The sequence below is a fragment of the Heliangelus exortis genome, chromosome 11 (assembly GCF_036169615.1).
Source record: "Heliangelus exortis chromosome 11, bHelExo1.hap1, whole genome shotgun sequence".
NCBI classification, from domain to species: Eukaryota; Metazoa; Chordata; class Aves; order Apodiformes; family Trochilidae; genus Heliangelus; species Heliangelus exortis.
Genome location: NC_092432.1, coordinates 17,396,043 through 17,413,459, shown reverse-complemented (window position 1 = coordinate 17,413,459; position 17,417 = coordinate 17,396,043). Strand labels below are relative to the sequence as shown.

Below are 17,417 nucleotides of genomic sequence, written 5' to 3'. Positions count from 1 at the left end.
TGCAATATCAGCTGAGATAGGAACTGTTTCCTGGGCAGGAGTCAGTTGATCTTCATACTCATGGAAAATGGTGCCACCACCAATGAATATAGCAGTGCTTCTCGACTGTAAACAAACATGAACATGAATGTCCTAGAGGAAGAAAAGGCAATATATTAATAATTTCCTACTGCAATTGTGGAGCCAGAAAGTGGTTTGCACTAGTAAGACAAGATCTTAAAATAAAAAAATGTAAAAAGTTACATGTGTATCATTAGTAAAATACACGTAACCTCTTTTGTTGGTTTCACTGAGAAGTCTCAGATCTAACCTAAGTAGCAGGATATCCCTGTGGTAAGGACTCACTGAAATGTCTATTTCTATTTAATTTTCCTTTCAACTAGGCAGATATCTCTCGTTACTCTGCCTCATGCGATGCTTTCCTTCCTGTCTTTGTACTTGCTTTCTGTTGCAAGACTGCAGCTCAGCCAGTCTTTGCCTATGTTAGCAGCAAATTTGGAATCCATCCTTTTACAAAAATCAATTGAGCCAGCTCCTGTTCTCTGCAGTAGTTGTGTAACTTGAGATGCTGTGTTATCTCCTAGTCAAGAATAGCTGGGCGGGTGCTCAGTGTGCTCAGATGGGTCCCAGTAACTCAAGGGAAGGAGCTAGTGGCCAAACTGGGAAAGACTATGACTGGCTAGAACTCAAGTAGGTTATAGTCTGCAGAAGAAATTTGGATGATGAGAGAGCCAAATGTCTGGAATGGTAAAGTGGAGAGAAAATCAAGTAGGCACCTTTCTAGTGACCATAATCCTACAGCTGTCAGGATCACACTGCACAGTCCCCCATCACTTCCCCATGGTGATAGATGTCCTACTTTTGAAATTCAAAAATCTGGTCATGCTAACTTATGAATTATACAAGGAAAAAACACAAAAATCAGTTCACCCATCACTGAAAAGAAGCTACCTTTAGGCTGCAATATTGTCACTGTTTAATGGTGCAGGACAACTGTACAGAACTCCTATAACTTCAGGAAAATATTAAGCATAAGATAGCTATTAATTTTTTTTTAAAATGACCAGGCTGCTAACACTCTAATGTTGCAGGAATGGAAGCACAGACACACATGCATTGGTTTTGCATAGTTGTACATTTTCAAGGCAGTTTACTCTTTATCTGATTAAAAACAGTACCTTAATGTCCTATCCTATGTTGACCTAGGGGAAAAGCTGACTGATGTGATCGTTACTGTGAGCATTTCTAATAACACCTCCACCTTCTCCCTGCTGACTTCTTATACAGACAGCCCAACTGATCCTGAGTAGTTTAAAGGAAACAGTGAACTACTTTTCCAACATCTCTGACTGCAAAACTGTATTTGCTTTGATTTATGAAAATTTAAAATCTTTTGGGCATAGGGGATCAAACTTTGTGCATACTTAGTAGCAGTTTTTTGCATTATTTATGTCTTCAATGCCAAACAATAGCAGCAGCGTTTATACTTTGGGAAATTGTGCAGTTAAATATGTCCTGAGTTAGTTGTCTGCAGAATAAACTTTCCCCACTCTGAAGGAGGTAAAAACGCTGTAACAAAAGAACTTCTGAGAAAATATTTGAACAGAGAAAAGTACATAGGAGTGGCAGACCAATCCTGGAAAATAGTGCAGTACTATTTTCTAGTGGTATGCCAAAAAAATTGGCAAACATTCGGGTATTGTGGCTCAGCTTGGGTGGGAATGATATTTTAATATAGCTGACCTTTCCACTTACATAAAAAGTAGCAAATACTCAATGTTATGAAAGGAGGAGAAAGATCTGTTTGTTGAAAGAAAAGAAAACCACTAGACCTCCTTTGTTTATTTTCATTCTGGATAATATCAATTCATATGTTTGGAAATAATTAATCCAGTAATTATTTTTTGTCTGTCATGGAGAAACAATTTATTGTTACAGTATCCCACTACAGAAATAGTGGAAAATTTAGGTGGGCTCCACCCCTTTCTCTTCTTCTTCCCCCCTCCCTTCTCTTCCTTCTGTCTTTCTTCTCCTCTTCCTTTTCCTCCTCTTCCTCCTTCTCTTTTTTCATGGCATAATCCCATATTTACATATCCACATTCCATACAGTTCCACAGATGGATGATGTTTGCCATTGGTCTACATTTTTGGAAATGCTCAGTTCCTACACATGCTTTCAAGTTTCCACATTAGTACTATAAAATAAGTGTTTTACCCTTTTCTCTAAATTCTCTTGAACTAAATGCCATAATGAGGCTTCCTGCAATCCTAGTAGTAATTTCTTTGCCCAAGGCCTGGTGGGAGAAGGACCAGTTTGCAGATGACATTTAAAGGATGAGATGATGGCACGTGTTCAGGACTAAGTGGAGTTGTCAAACACTAATTGATTCACGTGTCAATTGTTTTCTACACATGAAAGGTGGATATGGACAATTACAGCTTGCAACTTGTCCAGCACAGTTTGTTTCCAGTGTTTGGATATTCTAGCTAATCATGTCTCTGCCTTGTACACCCTATAATAGATTAGGAGACCAGCAAAGTACTTTGCTTTTAGAGGTTTAAATTTTGATATGCATTTGAAGATGAATAATGTTAGAAAAGTTGGTCACTGCTTCTGTCAAAGTAAATGTGTCTGTCTAATGCAGTGGGATGTATAACTGGAAGTGCTGTCATTGCAAACTGTCTTTTGGAATTTCTGATAAAGGTTTGATTCAGCCAGCCAGAGATGAGATTCCTTTCTTTGAGATGCTGTACTTGAATGACCTTAGAGGAGAGAAAAAAACCAAACATCCTGTCTTGTAATGTTCTAAATGTATGACCAGGAAATGCATACTTTTCACTCTAATTCCTTCAATGAACTTAACATAAAAATAACCTGCCATTGCTGTAAGGTTAATGGTGCAGAGAATTTTCCCTGGAGTTGAGCTGACTTTGACAATTCTCTTTCATCCTTTTTCTCCCAGGCCACGTGGTGGTTCTCATAGCTGAGTGGGCTTGGGCTGTGTTTAGAAATGCAAAGCTGTGTGGATTCACATGTGCATGTGAAAGCAGGAATGTTTGCTTTCCAAGGAAATGAAATGCATGAGAGAATACATGTGCATTTTGTAGTATATAGTTGCATCTGCTATGAAAAGTTGATTTTTAATACCTGAATAACAAATGTGCTTCCATGGAAAACAAGACACACAATATCCAATGCCTTTTGAGCTATGTCTGTGTTCAGAACCATACTGACTGTCCCTCAAAGCTTTCCACAGAGTGCTCCCAGCTTCTGTCCTCAGTGCTGCAGTGTCACACAGTAACTGCGAAGTTACTCAGAAGGTGTTCAAACCACCTTCAGGAGGCTCCACATCCAGCCTCTTGTGTATATTGCAGCCAGCAAATTAAAAAAAAAAAAAAAAAAAAAAAAAAAAATTGCATTCTGCTTTATTATCATTTAAAAATATGCAAAATGCTTTCTCAGTGCTTGGGCATGTATGGTATGAAGAAAGATGAGCTGTTAGACTTTTTCTTTCCTGAACATTTCTTTATGCAGACTTCTGCTATAGGATTACAAGCTGGCAGAATAATGCCTGACAGGAATTGATAAAGAATTGCAACATGAATCCCTGCAGGGCACATTGGGGCAAGTTTGTTATAGGAACAGTCTTCCTCTGTTTACATGAACAAAAGCTGGGTTTGACAGTTTCACTGATCAGCAGCTTTGTGAGTGTGTGAACTCACTGTTATTCTGTGCAGCTTTTTCTATGATATTCTCTATGGTAGCAACAATCTCTTTTTTTAAACTGTTCTCTTTCAGAGTGTTCTCACCCTGATTCTTGCTGCTGTGCAGTATTTTCCAGCGCAAAGCTTATACAGAATCGCTGATTAAATCAAACTGAATTTTCCTTATACACTGAATTATAAATGAGATCAAGTGAATAACATGAATATTGGGGAGGAAGCACCTGATGAGGATTGTAGCTTGGTTTTTATGTACTTTTCATTGAGATTTATTTCCACAATTATTAGGTAACATTCTATTTAAAATGAAGTTGTGCTCTAAAAAGACCCTTGTTAGTGATGATACAGATACAGTTCCACTGGGAACTTCTCTTAGAGCTGAATTTCCACCACACTGTTACAATCATCCTTGAGGGGGGAAAATGATCCATTTCAGTCATACAGCTCCTCAGAATTTAACTGGGATGTACATCTTATTTCATCTTGAAAGAAAACATTTTATTTTCCAAAGATTTTTGGTGTAGGATTCCACAGAGACACGGTGTGGCACTTGTATTTAAAAAGGATGTTGCCTTTATTGAACTTGGAGTATTCATGAGAGTCACATGCAAACAAGAGACGAGTCACTCATTTGTATGTGGTGCTTTCTTCTGCTGAGCCTATCAGAAAAATCCTGTTCTGTAGCAGTGCTCCACGAAGCTCCTGCACCTCAGAGGATGGGAGGGCAGCATCTCCTCAGCTCCTGTCTGCTGCGTGTTCTCCAGTCACTGGTAGAATTCATGTGACGGTTTCCAACCCCAAGTAGATGGAAGTGTTTTTTCTCTGATACTTAAATGGTGAGCATTCAAATTAATTTGTTCTTATTATTGTGAAGTCTTGACAGTATTTGACTCCTGACACAGGAATATAGGAAGATAGGAATATAGGAAGAACATGGAAGATCTCATGATGGCTTTATGCTGGTTTAATTCCACTGGCATCAGTGGAGTAATTTTTTTATTTACACCAACATAAGCATACTTTAACTGAAGCCTGGTAGACTGAATTGTGAATTTTACATTTCCAATGACATCATCAGAAAGGTTCTGATTCTTGATCTGTTTTACAGAATTACTCAAATCATCCTGATTTACCTTAACTCAGAGTAGAAACAGTTTTAGATACATTGTATCTCAAGTGACAGTGTAGTGACTGTAGAATGTAGAGAGAAGCACATCTTTTACTTTGATACTTTGGTTTTGTAAACATCTGAAATGAAACACAGAGGTACTACTAAAATTGCATATTTGTACTTAGTCGTGTTGCAGTTGTGCGGTAGCACTGGACCTAAAGAAATAGAATGGCAGTTCTAAGTGACTTTTTTCCCCCTTTTGATTTCTTTTTATTTCTGTTCCATTTCATTCTTTTAGGATGTTACTATAGAGAAAATGATCCTCTCTGTCAGATGGAAAACAGAATTTCCTGGCAACAAAAAAAAAAATTTACAAAAAATTGTAAGGCTGCCTTAGCTATTCCTGATTTGTATTCTAAAAATAGTAATTTTCCTAACCATATGCTGGGAAAATTTGCATCAAAATTAATGGGAAGTGCAACAGCATTTTCCATGGCAGTGCAGTCAAACTTGAAGTCCAAATAAAAAAGAACTTTTATCTGTCATTCAGCTTCTTGTTATTTGGTTTTCCTGCTACACCCACTTCCACCACTTGGAATTATGATTAAACAAAGAAGTAGCAGAATCAGTTGTGGCCAGAGATTCTTGTGTGCCCCTTCTTATGCCTTGACTTCCTTTAATTTGTTGCTGGCAGCCTCTGTGAGAACAATGTTAACAGAAGTGGGTTCAGGTTACCATTTATTTGAGACATTTCTGGTGTTTATAAAACTAATTCTTGCAAGAGCAAAATCTGTGAAGTCCAGCTTTTATTCTGCAAGTGCTGAGATTTTGAACAGCTTGAATGTGCTGAGAGGAAGAAAGAGGCACAACCAGGGAGCTGACGACTCACTTCACAAGATTCAATCCACTGAGCTTCGTTTCCTTAAGATGGGTGACCAGTGGGTCCAAGTGAGTGTTTAGACTCCATTTCTGCACATTGTTTTTCATGTCCATTATACAGACATCTTAAAGACATATATCATCTTTCATTAAAAAAAGCTATAAATACACTTCTCCAACAGGTCTTTGTGGAAGAAGAGTTTTATTTTTTTCCTAGTGCCTGTTACAAAACTAGTTTGGATAGGAAGTGCAGCCATAAACGATACTGCAATTTCCAAGTAACTTCCACATGTGAAGTATGTGTTTGGTCGTCCTTTCATCCTTCTACTCCAGTCTCAGTTCAATCCCCAGACTGCAGAGAGAGATAAAAGAAGGAAACAACAGAAGGCTGTTCCGTTCAGCTGGTGTTGTTCTGCCTCTGGATCTACAGGCACAATCCAACTCAAAGCATTCTACAGACTTGGAAGCAATATCTGACAAAGGGCAGGAAATTGCACGCATCGGGAGAGCTGTGTGCTCAGAGGAAGGAAATGCACATTGTAAAATGGTGGAGGGTGCAAACAGCAGATGCTATTATGAAACAGTAGTCCCTAGACCAAGTTTTTATGAACAAACAGGAGTTAATGTTTTCTGCAGTCTCAGTTAACTTTACTGGAGGGGAAAATAGCTTTTATTTTTTAAAAAGCCATTTAAATATAGTATCACAGCATTGGCACTGATTTAACCTCCAAGGACTAAGTGGATAAAAGGCTAATAACTAGAATCTAATTCCTGGTGGCTGTGAGACTGATACACGTTCATTACATCATCAGGTGAGTAAGCAGTTCAGTATGGAATGAGCCTTTTTGTTTACAGAATCAGACGTATTTGCAGATGCTTATTTAGGCAGCTATTTCAAAATGCGATTAAAAGGCGAAGAGGAAATCATACCCCTTTATGAACATTCTGCTTTGATGGTTTCATATCTCTGAAGTCTTTCTTCTTTTCTGCTGAGCTAATGAGGATTTCATATAACCTAGTGTCATCATTTAACTTATAGGATATTCATTCTCTTTAGAGAATTATGCTATTGAAGCATGTTCTAATCAGCTGGTATTAGTCCTTTTGTGTTGAGTATTAGCAGTAGAATGTGTGTGGGGTTTGGGGTGTGTGAAAAGAAGTCAGACTTTAAATGCCAAACCAGACCAAGAGCTATTCTTCTGGTACACACAACCAGGGATTTATCAACACTGCTCTTTTTTCAGGTTGTTTGTGACTCTTTTATACTTAACTATACACAGAAAAGATACGCAAGCACTGATGTAACCTTAATGTGTTTTCAGTACATTTGAAAATGATCTGGCATTTGCTTGGGGAGCAAAGAAAGTGAGTGGATAGTTTTGTAAGTTGCACTTTACACAGTTTACTTCAAAATCAGGTTTTAAGGTATTTACTCACATACTTATAAACCATATTAGTTCTGACAAGTCTATGAAAAATAGATTATGTGGGGACATGAAGTGTTAATATGTGCAGATTACTGTGGACCTGATTGAAGCAGCACTAGTTAGAACTCTAGTGTAAATTACTTTCAAAACATACCCACATAGGCTGAAATACACCATTCATTTTGGTGCCTAAAATTGTATTTTGGAAGGGCTAAGTAAGATACAGGGGATTTGTTTACTTATTTTGTTTGAGGACATTATACATTCTTTTACTGAAGCAAATAATAAACTGAAATATCACCTGTAAATTATCCTTTCCAAATGAGAGTGTGTGGAATCTGACTTCTGAGTATTTACAACAGTGCTGAGCTTGTTATTGTGCACCTAGGAATAGATGTGCTTTGTATCTGTGTATTCTAAAGACCTTTGCAGCCAGCTGGCTGGCCAGCCCAGCTTAAGGTGGGGAGTTCTTAGAATTATGTAAGATTGTTCATCCAGACTTCTGGGCAAAGAGAAGAGATAAAGCTTTCCTGTAGTCTGGCTGTTTTTAACACATACAGTTAAATGAATCTGAATTTAAGAGTAATGGTATTTATATAGTAAGATATTGCAGTGAAATTCCTGCTGATACAACACGATTGAAACACAGGCTGTACTTTAATTCTACATATCTGCAAGAGGCAGTAGGATTTGATCATGCTGTGATTTAGATGGGTGTCATTACTGCATAGGGCTCAACAAGGTTGAGAACAAGAAGATGATTTCTGCTCAGAGATCCTGCAACTTCAGTAAAAGATGATACAGAAAGGGCATCTTGGGGAAACAAGGCAACTGCATCTCTCAGTATGAGAGGAACACTCTCAGCACACTTTCTGCCAAGTTTTTGTAGACAAAGAATTTAAGAAGAGTTTTATAGCAGGGAGCTCTTCTCAAGAAAGAAGGTACAAACATGTCGATGTGACAACTTAGTGAGACTTAATGGAGGCTGACATTTTTGCCAAAAGAGAGATGAAAGCTGCTATTTCAGTGTTAAAAAAGATTTGATTGATAGGTAGTTTGAGGAGAGGTTTTCATGTAAGGGAAGAACGTGAAGACTGGAAAGTAAGGCAAACTTTTTACTATTCCTTTACTTTGAGTACATTGCATATTTTTCAGATAATACTACGACAGTCTAGTTATCAAATACATATAAAGTTTTCATTGTTATTACATACATGTTTAGATACATAGGAAAGATAAAAATGGTCTTTTGGGGTTTTTTTGATAGTGCTTTATAGTACTTTTAATTGAACAGGAAAAACCCTCAATAGCTAGGAAAAAAAAGGGTGTTAGTTCAGGATTAATTTAAAGCTGGCATTTATAAAGCATTCTCACTTACAAAGACTACTTTGAGTAGCTCGTAAAACCAGAGCTACTTGGATCATAGCATAGATGAAAGAGGTTTTTCCTCTGGGAGTATCAAATTTAAACTCTGGTTTGCCTTCTGAAATATGAAAAGTGAATCAATGATTGGTGCTGGTAAAAGTATGAGGCAGCCTTCAGTTTACTAACAGTCTAGATACTAAAAATGTTGAAGTCTCTTCATACTGTGGGACTACTAAGATGAAACAGCAGCTATAAATTAAGTACCATCATTCCCTCAGTTTATCCTGAAGGAAGAGAACTAATTAAGCTTGTTTATCTGAGAGAAATGAAAGATTACAGGTAATGCCCCTAAACTGACCCTGTGACTATGCTGAGTTTCAAAGAGACTTCATTTTTTTCAGCATTTTAACTCCCAATCTTTTCAAGCCTGTTCCCTTTTGCAGTTTAAACTGAAAAATGTCAAAATGAACTGAATTTGAGTATTTTCCTGTTAGCAAAGCCAGTGATCCCATGCTTCAAAAATCATGCATCCTATTTTTTTGTCTATAACGGTGGATAAAATTTTGTAGCAAAGATTTTGAACTCTGTTAGACAGAATAAAGGCAGCAACCTTTTTTGTTGTTGTTGTTGCTAGTAGGGTGTTATTCCTCTGACTGTTCACTTTCAGCTACATCCTTATTCTTTTCCTGCTTACTACAGGTGAAAGTAACACTTTGCACTGATGGGCAAATGCATGAAACTGCAAAAATGGGGATTTCAGGACTGTGATGGATCAATTCCCAAGTAGCAGAGTGTAAATAGTTGTCTTTTTAGCACATTGCTTCCTTTCATCTTGCCACAGGTAATGCAGCGAACTGAAGAATTTTGGATGCAGTGTGTGTAGGCCTTGCTTGCACCTTCAGACAAACTTAAGGCTGTAATGTCAGCTCATGATTCAGCTGTGATTCAGGGGCAATTCTGCTGCAGGTAGTGCTAATGAGCACCAGTGAGAAGGAAAGTGGAAGAAATTCTGAGGCCCTGGAAGTCATTGATACTGAAAACTGGTTTTTAAAAAGAGGGTTCCTGATTTCTCTCCTGGCTGTTTTTATACCCCTTGTTAAGTTTACTAAGTAGCTGATCTCATTGATGTTCAAGAAAAAATTCACAAAGCCATTTTAAAAAACTGCTATGATAGCTTTTCCACATTTCCCTGATGAATATTTCACACTTCCATTAGATTTCTTTGGTTTTTCTATTTCTAGTTAGGCCATGCAACTCGTTCCATATTTAAAGACCATTCAGTAGCATTGCTTCAAGCAGGCAGTGGCCTTGTTTGAGGTGAAATAGCTTTGTTGTAAGCTCTGTCTTTACTGTATGTATGAGGCTTTAAAGGAGGATCATCTAAGTGTGAGGAAGTATAACCTAGATTAAGGCATCAAGAGTGAAAACCAATTTTTTTTGTTTCTGATTTTGTAATCTTCCATGCAGCTTGTCCAAACATTTTGATATCCCTCTCAATTATTTTTTTTTTTTTCCTTTCTATTTAGATGGCAGGCTGTTTGGGGCAAGCTTGATTCTTATTATAGTAATAGACATTTCAGTAGTATAGATGCTAATAGTTTTATTTGTCCAAGTGTCACTTGAGAGAGAGGTGTGTCTGAGTAGCTGTGGTTCTGGCCCTCCCCTTTGATGTCAGGAGAAGACAGTAATTGTGAGATGCTGTGTTTTGGATGCTGTATGCAGCTATTTACACAGGTGTGCATGGGGACAAAATGGAATTGCTTTTTCATTTATATGAGGAAAGCAGGAGGGAGGAGTATCTGGATATCCCTCCATAGAAAGGAAAATGCTATTTCATGTACGTGTTAGTCTGGTATGTCCAGCTTCTCCAGATTCCTCTGCAGAGCTTGTCTCTTAGCGGTTCCCCAGGCAGACCCTGGCATTCCCCTTTTCTCTCCAGTGGGAGGGATTTCATATTTTGCTTTTTGTTTGTGCTTCCCATATGGCAAAATGAGACAGACTGTAGGATTCTTCAAGTTAGTCTTTTGGATATGTACAAAGTACTGCTGTCTGGGGGTTCTAATGTGGCTTTCTGGTCCTTGAGCAATCCACATTAAATGATGTTGGTTTAGAATTAATGCCTAGCTGTCCTGCTTAACTTAAGCAGACTTCAGCTACATTATTTTACCATATTCTGACATTAATGTACAGTCATATCTCAGCTATCACAGGTAGCTTACATTCCTCATGAATTAGCCAGTCATGTACACTAAGCAGATAGCATCACAGAAGAATTTAAGGAACTCTTTGCAACTTGGTAAATTCTTGCATTCTTTCATATTGGACTGTGGGGCTGCTGGAAACCAAGAATAACGTTGATCACTGTTGGTGCACTTGTGTGCCATTCCTCTGAAGCCCGTTCAGAGAACATCTGCAGTCACTCCTCAGGCATCCGTGAATATATAGGTGTCCTGGTTTGGGCCAGGATAAAGGTGTCAACCTCAGCAAGTTCAACCATCTACAAGAGACTCAGAAAAATCACCTTTATCCTGGCCCAAACCAGGACAATAGGTAAGCATGTAGATATTTTAGTACATTTTTGAGAAATGCTAATCAGTGAGAATTCAGTCCAACCCTGTGGAACTAAGAAGGTGCTTCATTGCTAAAGAAAAAGTTCAGCTTATGTAAACTTATTTTTATTCAGTGTGACTGCAAGTCTCACAATTTTTTTTGTTAAATCATGACATTTCAAATTAAACACTCCAAGAGGGAGAAGATTTTCAGCATATAAGGAACTGTTGTCTTAACGTGTTCCACACTTTTCCATGTAATGTGCTTTTCAATTTCTTTAGAGGATTTTGTCATAAACTTTAATTGACAAATTTTCACAAACACTGTACTCTAACATAAACTATGTTTTTCAAGTGCTTGGAAAATATAAACTTGGATTGGTGTAAAATTATTACTAGAGGCAAATATTTCAACATTATATGGTAATTGCTAGCAATTGAACATTGAAGGGAAAATGACCTGGAAGTGCAGAGAGCTAAAGAGCTCTGCCACTTGTCAGAAGGTGGGCTTTGCAGAAGGGGCTGTAGGTAGGTTCTGAAGTTTATATAATGATAGACAAACCTGTCACTCACCTGCAGTCCCTGGGGAGCTTCTCTGAGGTCAGCCTTTGTAGCCATTTTAGCGGTCTGTATCTCTCACAGAAGTTTCTGAGGTTCATAGTAAAAATTAATGCTGACTCCCTTCAATACTGATATAAAAAATTCATTTAGCTTAGCGATAATAAGTGGAAATTGAAAATGGTAGAAACCAGGTACATCAGACATCAGGTTTAGTTTCAAGGAGAACAGCAATTTAACGTCTGTACAGGAAGATACTGCAATTTGCAACTTGCTCCTAGGATTGAGATTGCCCAAATATTTATTGTATTTAGTACTCAAAACCAAAAGTCACATCCTTGGTTTTAGCATAATTGCACACAAAAATTGATAATGAGACATTAGAATGAGACATTTTTTAGGCATAGAAAAACTTAAGAGTAGGCTTTTGGGGAGGGGAGGTAAAAATTCCTGTTAAGAAGAGCTGAGGAAGTGTTTGTATGTTTGGTATCAGCAGACCAGAGTTCCCCTTGACTGGTGTTCTCATGGGAAATACATTTTTTCAGTTCCTAAAGCAGGGTAAACATGCATGAAGAAGAATAGGTTCTTTAGCAGGTTAAGGGTGTCCTTAACTGTCCTAAAATGGATCCTCTTAATCAGAAATCTTTATAATTTGTTTCAGTGACTGTGCTGAAGAATTAACTATTTCTTAAGCAATAATTTATTTTTGTGATATTTTGTTTGTTCTTGTTTGTGTGTTTGGTGTTGTTTTTTTTAATTTAGCAGGGAAAGCAGTTAAAGCACAGTCTAGAAAGCAGTGAGTCTTTTAAAATATATTTGTAAGCCTTTTAACATGTTCTGTCTTGAGACTGCCTAATCAGTAAGTTATGTTATGACCACAGAATGATTTTGGTTCACAAATTAAATAAAACATGGAAATGAAGAGAAACAGAGACTAAATATTACAAACTAGATACTTAATTTTCCATCAGTTATGAAGGAGAGTCAAATGTGGTACTAGAACATGTACTGCATCATGTGACATCTCTAAGCCACAGTGTGGTGGCTTGGAGACAACTGTGTCAAGTTTTCACCACCTTAATGTTTCTTCATCAGTAGGGAGTCCCTTCTTTACTTACTAAGGAAGATCCCACCTTCCTTTTCAGTTAATGCCAAAGGGGTGGAGTTGGAGCTGAACTGAGTATGATGCTCTTTAACATTGGATGTCCTCAAGGCTTCTCAGTGTATACATACATGTAAACTGATTTAATGCTTCTGCGAATTTTACCCAGAATGATAGATTCATTTTGTGGCAATAATCGGATAATGTTATAAGAATACATAATTTAGACCTTAAGTTGCTAAATCCGTGATTTTCATACAAGTTCAGAAATTAATTTATGTGGTGTACAAAGACAGTTTTGTTTTAGGCACAGTATGTCCTCTTTGCTGGAAAGGATGGTCTGCCAAGAAATGAAATAGACAAAGATACATGTGGTGCTGAGGAGGTGAGTAGGAGTCCTTTAAAATGTGAAACTTTGTTATGCTTAAGATTTTTAGCACAATCAAAAATAACCTTCCCTTTCTGTGTAAGGCAAGAACAGAGCATGCGTTTTATTATTGCAAGCAGAGTCTGCAGCAAGCTAAGTTTTATGCCCAGCAAAACATACAAAGACATCTATCCTGGTGTTCCTTAAAGCCAGCCAAGAAAGCGTGGTGTGTGGGAGTCAGGGTGTGGCATTTCAGCTGAAGTTCAGGAGTCAGATTGATCCTGTGGCCACATGCAGAAATGCCTTGGTGTAGTCCAGAGAACAGTCTGTCCTGATCCATGGAGCTCTGAGCAGGTGTGGCCTCTGTTGGAGACAAGATGCATGAGGCCAGTTGCTAATTAGAAGGCAAATTCTTTCTAACAGTGAGATACATGGGCCCTGGGAGTTTGAGCTCATAACTTAATGATGGTTTAGCAAAATGTTGTTTGCATACAGCCCAAAATTTATTTGTGCAGCATTAAAACATAGGTTTGTTTTGGGGCCTGTATGTAATTTTAGTTAGGAACAATGGTCTGCCAGGAACTGGCATGGGAAACCAGGGAAAACTGGTGAATCTTACTAGGGGGAACGGGCAAGTCATGATAGAATATTAGTCTGTGTCAAAGCCCATTTAATATGCTGTGTCACTCTCTAGTCATGGTAGTGATTTTGAGCCAGTTTAGAAATGGCTTTCTTCTAAATCTGTGTGGCAGACTGGAACCAGAAGGAAGTAAACATTTTCAAGAGGAATTTCCATCAATGAGTATATCTGTTCATGATTTTAAAATAACACTTTAGTGAGTAAATTTAATTCTAGAAATTTGCATCGATAGAAACTTTTTGATGTGAATAAATGTTAAAACGTGATTAGTGAATTAATTCCTTAATTTGCCTGACTGTAGTTTACTTCACTGCTGTAGACACCTTGGATTAAGGCTAATCTGCAAATGGAATTGGTGTTGATAAGTCTCATTACTATCAATAGCATAATTTCCTGTTGGTCAGTGATACTTCTGGCACTAATGTAAGCAATAAACTGATCACACCACAACTTTGGATCCTGTGCTGTTTTAACTGAATTCTAGGCAACACTCCTGTTGGCTTCAATAGGAGCAGGAACAGGTCCAACTGAATTATTTGCAAGATTTTTCCTTAATTCTGTGCTGGCTGAGTTATGTAGGCGAATTGTTAAAACTCTTGATACCTAAGCTAGAATTCTTTATAGTTGAACAATGGTGACTTATGGGCTATCTGATGGTGATAATGATTTATTAGCAAGAGCATATTTGCTTCCTCAGCTCTATCACAAAAATTATGCATGTTTCATTCCAGGCTTTGTCCTCAATTTTCTCTTTGTCTGATAGTCTTTGAAATTTGTAGCCTTAAGACCACATCTAATGTTGAAATCCTCTGTTATTAGTTCAAATAACAGAGATGTTAAATTATTTCATTTTTTTACATACTATTTGGGTTTTTTTAAGAGCACTTAGAAGAGGGATATTTTTAAGCTACAGCATCTAGGTGTTGTCATTAGCAGAGTTTCAGGCAGAAATTCAATGGTTTTGCCATTTTTATGTCAAGACAATAAATGCAAGATGTTTTACATATCTTTGGAGCTTGTCACAACATCAACATGTCTGCAAATGATACCTCCTAGATTTCTAGTATATATTTTGAACATATTGCATAGCAGTGCTGCTTCTTTGGAGGAAGATTTGCTTGTTTGGATGTCATGAACCACTCTGGAGAAATCTATACATCAGTGCATGCTGGGAAATTCATGGCTCCATGCAAGAGGCAAGTGAGCTGTGCCCCTTCCAGATGATGTGAAATACTGTGCATGCTGTACCTTCCTGGCTGTTGCCATGGAGAGTTATTTAAGGGTGTGGGTACCAAGCTTATGGCTCTTGCTCCCTGGCTCAGCAAAGGACCTGCACAGAGAATTTCTCAGAAATTATTTCTGGCTTTAGTTACAACAGATTGCATACAGGGACTTATTTCGGTCAGCATACAGATAAACTTAATGTTGATTTTCCAAAGTGTTTGTGCTCATATTTGAATCTGGGTTTAATTTTAGATTTAAAGTAAATAAGATTTACTAATGTCAGACTTTTGATGAGGAACATTATTTTGTCTCTTCTTTGATGCTCTACAGTACAGAATTGATTCTACATTATCTGTATACAAGTAAAGTATTTCTTCTCTGATACCAGTTAAAATATCTGTTCTCATTCTTCATCTCTTCAATTAGTTCTTGGGACTTTGCAGCAGAAATAAATGGAACCTGTGGCAGGCTTCCTGAATAGTAGAATTATTCTGTCATTCAGTTTTGTGTGCATTCATGTGTCTCTGTGTAGGTTTTTCTTAATTTTGTCTCGGTTTTGGAAAAAAGCTGAAAAAGTTTTGGTTTTATGTTAAGATGTGAGGTTTTTTTGGTTTTTTTGTTTTGTTTTGTTTTGTTTTTTTGTTTGTTTGGGTTTTTTTGGTGTTTTTTTTTTTTTGGTGGTTTTTTTGTTGTTGTTGTTTTTGGGTTTTTTTTGTTTTGTTTTTGGTTTTTTGGTTTTTTGGTTTTTTTTTGGTATTGACCTTATGACTATAAAACCAAAATCTTACAGCTGAAAAAAAGCTGCTTCTTGAGCAGCAGAAATACTGACCTGTTTTTTCCTGTTGGTGCCTGAATGCCCTACACCTCTTCCTGCCCTATCTTCTCCCCTAAAGAGCCATCATCTGTTTCACTTTTCACAGCTGCCTCGTCCGCAGTGCTCTTCAGTGTTTCTGTCCTCTGTGGCTGGGTAGAACTAGCAGGTAGACAAGATGATAAAACAAGTTTGTTTTCCTAGGAAACCTAGAAGATGAGCAAACACTTTGTGATATTGAACAGGAAGACTGATTAATATGATTAGCACTGGCAATCCCATTTGGCACTAGCTATTGTTTAAATATCATCAGCAAAGTATATTGTAAAGGACTTGTAAGAGGAAGCAATGTAGTCATGTTGTCATCATTTTACTGGAGGTCGTTAGTAATTGGGAGATATATTTGTCAGATCTTGTTTTTACTTCATCTAGAAAGATCAGTTTGGCATGATAATCAATTGGCTTTGTGTATTTTCAGTGTCCTTCACATTGCAGTTCTGTTCTTCTTGTCATTAAAACACTTGAATGACTTTTTAAGTTAAGTTTTAAAGATTCATGTGCACATTTTCCTTAGTGAAATGGAAGTTGGTAGTGAAAGTCTGAAGTGTTTTTTAAGATGGAATAAAAAAAGTTAACTGTACTGTGACAGATGAAACAGCCCTTCAGTACTGCTTACCTTTTTACCTTTCCATAATTTTCTTCCTACATCTTGCTGCTACTAAGCAAAAGATAGTTATAATATTAAAAATTCAATTTTTATCTTCATGTAAAGGATGTGTTATAAATTATTAATAGATTTAAGGATTATAAAATCAAAATTGTACTTGGAACTCTTTACTGGAATTAAGATAAGTTTGTTACTATCTGGTATTTATTCCGTTCAAGCTAAAAAAAATCCAACAAAAAACAGTGTAAGATTTTGCTAGAGGGTTTTCCTTAAATATTACTCTTACCATGGATAATGCAAGTTGACAGGATCTGTAGTTGAGGGGCAAGTCATATGGCTTCTGCATTCAAGGGTTATATTTTGGCAGGCAGAGGACAGGTTGGAAACACTTCAGCAGAATAATAAAGTTTTACTGCTTTCCATGCAGGTTTGTGCCAGACATGTACACAAAGCATTGATACATCCTGGCTGGGCAGATGTCTTTGAAGTGTAGTGTAAAAATATGGTCATCATAAAGGCAAACTGTATTCAAAATGTCATCAGATATTAGAGCAAAGACTTCTCCAGAAGCATCCTTTGAGAAATGTGTGTGCATCTGTGTGTGAACAGAGGAAATTTCTGTATGGTGAAGGGGACTGGTGGCAGTGTTTCATTTCAAGACCATATAAAAATGATTTCTAGGCACTGTGAACTTCTTCAAGTCCGATAGAGTGGAATAACATTCACACGTGGCTTAACTAAATTTCCAGTCTGGCGAATCTGTGTTAGAAATTTTTTTGTGGGTCTGTGCCTGGACATTGTTTTGCAACTGGTTTTGAACTTTAATATGGGTGGGATGCTGAGCTGTAGCCAAAGACACCTGCTTTATCCTTTTTAATCATGGCATTAGATCTAGTGTAAGGAATTACAGACTTCAGCCTCCAGTGAAGCCTTTCAGGGAATGTGTGGTGGAGGGGTTTGTGGATTGCCGACTGTTAGAGCTGGAAGCTCTGTG

At 37.5% G+C, this 17,417-nt stretch overlaps 1 protein-coding gene across 18 annotated transcripts in view; it reads left to right on the top strand.

The window, feature by feature from the left end:
• TJP1 (tight junction protein 1) overlaps positions 1-17,417 on the top strand; it is a 184,553-nt gene that overhangs the window by 72,425 nt on the left and 94,711 nt on the right. The window contains exon 1 of one of the 18 annotated variants that reach the window (XM_071755010.1): positions 6,290-6,525. The exons of the other annotated variants lie outside the window; for them this stretch is intronic. The gene's annotated coding sequence lies outside the window, so the exon portion shown is untranslated. Of the gene's footprint in view, positions 1-6,289; positions 6,526-17,417 lie in introns of those variants that run through there. 18 annotated transcript variants of the gene reach the window in all.